The 4,647-nt window shown below is 37.6% G+C and overlaps 1 long non-coding RNA gene across 1 annotated transcript; it reads left to right on the plus strand.

Annotated features, from left to right (window-relative positions):
* Window positions 1–450: 450 nt before the first annotated feature.
* LOC122466673 lies at window positions 451–4,187 on the plus strand. Its single transcript, XR_006292382.1, has 3 exons — window positions 451–537; window positions 637–794; window positions 4,078–4,187. It is a non-coding gene; the product is annotated as an uncharacterized LOC122466673 (long non-coding RNA).
* The last annotated feature ends 460 nt before the right edge of the window (window positions 4,188–4,647 follow it).

The raw sequence follows: 4,647 nt of genomic DNA on the forward strand, positions 1-4,647 counted from the left end.
GCCACTTCTGTAGATCTAAGTGTCTCATGTTTGTATTGTAATGAAACATTTTGACACAGCATGGACAGGAGACACTATGAAATAGAAAAGATTAGAAGACTCAATCAGTACTAAGGAGCATCGGTCATGAATGATTTTAAAAATAAAATGTTAACTATTACATTGTCATGTCATGACACATCAGTAATAGTAGCGCATGGTATGCACTAACATTGACATGTTATCAAATAATATAAAGATAAAAATATAAAAAATAATAAAACCATAATTTTTTTTTTTTTGGAATTCTGTAATGAAATTTAAAAATCTGAAACAAAAAACTTTTTGAAACCCTTTTTTTCCAGAATTTCCATTTTCACAAGAAATTTCAAAAATATTTGGTTTTGTTCAGATTTGGAATGAAAACCAATCAATTCTGAAATGTCAAAATTTTCCACAAAACTGAAATTCCAGGTTTCAACCAGCTCCACTGGACAGTATGGAGAAGTTGTCAGGCTGAACAGGGGATGATCAGAAAGAGACTTGATCTCAGGGAAGGTAAGCTTTTCTTTGCTTTTCTCTGCAACTAACCTAAGGGGAATGAACTGGATTTTACAAAATATTCAGGTAATCTCTGTTCTTAATCTTTCTTTTAAGAAACCAACTGCTGAATTGCATGCAGATGAATCCAGAAAAGACAAGACTCCTTCAAACTCCAGAGGGAAGTACTGATGAGCCTAATCCTCCACTTGTGGTCTTGGTCAGATGGGGTATGGACAAAAGTGTTTGAAAAGGGCTGCATCAGACAAATGCAGGTGAGAAGCTGAAAGACCAAAGAGGAGATGTGAGTTGGTAGGAATGTGAATAACATGGTCCTTTGCTGAGGGGTGCGGGGCATGGGGCAACATGTTCTTACCTCATTTTCCCCCATTGACAAACCATGGCAAAAAATTATTAAAGATACATTTATCCTTTCTTCTTTCTGCTTTGTGTATTATATGTCTATTGATAGATTGGGAAAAATCAATAACATAGTGAAAAGATAACACAGGTTATATAGTTAACTTTTGCATTTGCACATTATTTAAAAAAACATAAACATGCAGACTCCATGATAACAATATCTAAGTTCATAGACCATAAAACAGAAATGATACACGAGGAAGGACAACTTTGTAATCTCTTCCATTGTGTGTTACATTTGCAAAAATAATTTGCTGTCAGTTTCCCCATAATTTCTTTTTAAAACCCTCCAGACTACAAGTCGTCAATGGAAACATAGTGGAGAGTAAACAGTAACAAAACAAAAAGAAAGCAAGGCACTAAAACACAAATAGAAATAAAATTGATAAATGGATAGCAGTGGAGAAAAGCAAGTATTAAGATTAATTTTATCATTAGGTGAATTTCAAGGGTTGTTATGCTTTTGCCAATGCTAATCTAGAATTCTAAAGTAAGACCCAGCAGAACACTGACTGCTGATGGATGAAGTTTAACTACGTGACCTAAAAAAATAAAGGCAATTGATGGATAGCAATTCAGTCGAATGAGACCACCACCCAGCAGGAACTCTATCCCAAAACGATAAGTTTGGATAACTTTTATTATTTTTCTTTTTTAGTATCTCACCATTTCTGGGGCCATATTTTGCCCTAGCATCATTTGACATTGCATGAGTGTAACTGAGGGCTCAGTTTGGTCCCTGGCTTCAATTTCAAAACAGAAGCAGAAGTGCCAAAATTAAACAACAAAAAGTTCTTCTCTTTATTCTTCCAGCAGGGCTGGAAGCACTAGAAATCCAGTGAGAGAACATTTCTGAGATTCCCAGTTCAGTTTTGTAGGCCCAAGAGGTTCAGGTATTTTTTTAAGTTTTGAATAAGCTTTGGTGCTTATTTGAATGCAACCTCCAAACTTTTAGATTCACCTTTCCCTATTGATGGATGTACACACTTATTGCTTAAGAAAAATTCCCGTCTTTAATGAAGATATATGCTGTAGGAAGTGTTACTTGCCAATCTATGTAGACAAAATAATTCTTCTATGTACATTACTCACTAATTTAAGAGGCAATTCATTAATCGTATCGGGTTAAACTCTGTGATTCTTCCTTAAAGTTTGATCCAAAGATCATTGAAAGTCAATTTTTTTCCAAATTATTGTTTGCCAATTCTCTATTTAAGAGAACTCTCACTGTTAACAATATTAGCTTGCCTGCATAAAGACTGAATAAAAATTGAATAGGGCTATCAACATTTGGCCTATAATTAATATCGTGCCCATATCAGTAGTACATGTTTGTTTGCTTGAAACTGGGTCTGAGTTCACTCAAGGTTTTCTGATTGTTAGTAAGCATTTTGATAAACCTGATCTAAGTTTTGAGTTTGTAATGAGACTTGAAAGCTAGATGAGTTTTACATGGTTTAAAGTTTTTAGGTGAACGTTTTTCACAGTGCGTCTTTAAACTCAGCATGGTTACACATGTAATCAGTAGCAACATTTTGCCAAATATCTTCACAATTTAAAATAATTATCTCAGAGTCCCTAAACCTTCTTTGAATAACAGAGCATATGTCCTAAATCCTCTACAGTAGTGTGTCACTTGTGTGTTTGCATAGTAATTGTTTTAGATTCTTGTTCAAAGGTATAGCTTGACTTAATTTTAATCCTTCCAATTTAATCAGCATAGCGGGAGCCTGAGCTCTGGGACCCTCCCATCTTGCAGGGTCCTAGAGACTGAGCTGCAGCCAAAGCCTGGAAGTCTACACAGCAATGAAACAGCCCTGCAGCCCGAGCCGCAGGTATGTGCCAGCTGCAGGTTTTTCTTTGCTGTGTAGACATACCCAGAGAGACCAAAAAGAGGGTGGAGGTGCTGTTTGTCCTGTAATAATCACAGGGTCATATTAGCCCATCCATTTTTAATTAGAACTCCCTGCTGGTGCTTGATTAGGGTTATTATCATTGGTTATTATTGGCCTTGGCTAGTGACTATCTGATATATTGACAGGTTCCCTATTTCCCAGTCCTATAAATATCCTCCTTTAGCTGCTGAAAGAAAGTAGTAACATTTTGTCTCTTCAGCTTTACCCCCATACCAGAGCTAGACTGCTTGCTTATTCCCAAAATGGCCTGATCCCAGAACATGTGAACCCAGAATGCAGCATGCTTTGGTTTACACATTAAGGAAGGTCACTAATCTGCATAGAGCCTCAGAGAATAATCCTAACTTCATATGATGTAAAATATTGTTTCTTTTACAATCCTTTCACTTCTTTGGATTGTTTTTCAGACAATGCAGATAATAGCTATTCCCTAAAGAAATGCATTTTAACTACAATTCCAAATCTTCAGAAACATGAATTAAAACATAATGAAGCACAAAAAATCAGCACTGATACTGAAATAACTTCTGGGCTTCTGCAAATGAGATTCAGATGCCTTGATACAGATGATCTAGTAATACACTTTAATACAGGCCATCTAAAGTTCTTAAGATTTCCCCAGCAGGCTTCAATATTGCACAACACTGTTATTAACCGTGGATTATCTCTGGAAGTGGAGGCAAGGATTTATTCGACAAATGATGATAATTTAACTAATGATTTAGGTGAGGATCACTTGAATGTTAATATAAAAAGCCAATTCTATTACTGCTTGAAACATAAGAAGAAATTAATTTAGCAAGTTTTTATGTAACTAAAAGGAGCCAAATATCAGCTTGCCAGTTATTCTGTGTATGAAAAATAGTTTATTTTTCAAAAGATAAAAAATGGCAATATCTTTGATAAATATAAAATATCTTAGTTTTAAGCAGGGCTGGCTCCAGGCACCAGCGTTCCAAGCAGGTGTTTGGGGCGGCAGACAGAAAGGGGCGGCAGAGTTTCCGTGGCGGTGGCAATTCGACGGCAGCTTCTCTCTCTCTCCTGCCGTCCACGGCGGCAATTCGGCGGCTGCAGGTTTTTTCACTGCTTGGGGCGGCAAAAACGGTAGAGCCGGCCCTGGAAAACTTTTAAGGAACTGTTTATTTTGTAGCGTAGCACTTTAGTGAACAGAAATAAATGTACAAAGTAAATAAGGCTGTGATCTTTCCACAATGTACAGGTTTTCTACAAAAGCCGAATCCAGAGTCTCAACTCCCTCCTGTGTACGCAGGCACAGAATTATTAGTTGTGATGGCGGTGCCTGGTTGGGAGATAGCTCTGCTGCTGGTTCTGTGCTAACATCTGTCTGCAGAGATCCATCACTGCATACTAGGTGCTTTTCAATATCCCTCTGGGAAACAGCAAGAGCACTTAAATATAAGCACATTTCTGAACGATGAACTCTGTGTTCCACAGTTAAATTAGCTATACTGAAATGTCTATTTTCTTGCTTAAGGGCTAGTTCCTGTTTTCCTGCACTGGCAGGAGGAAGGGAGAGACAGGCAGCTCTATGGGATACATCTTAATGTTTAGGGTCAGGGAGTTTTGGGGGGCAAACCCCTTTGGATCTCTGGCATGGGGGGATGGAAAGGAGAGGAAGTAACACTATGATATTCTTTCCTTCCACTCAAATACTTGCTTCCACAAATTCATGGGGTTGCAGCTCTGAGGTCAAGGGCACTCACAGTAAGGGAAGCAGCTACACTTTGTGGTTTGTTTCCCATTGAACCTGATGGAAATAACTCACAGA

The sequence above is a fragment of the Chelonia mydas genome, chromosome 7 (assembly GCF_015237465.2).
Source record: "Chelonia mydas isolate rCheMyd1 chromosome 7, rCheMyd1.pri.v2, whole genome shotgun sequence".
NCBI classification, from domain to species: Eukaryota; Metazoa; Chordata; order Testudines; family Cheloniidae; genus Chelonia; species Chelonia mydas.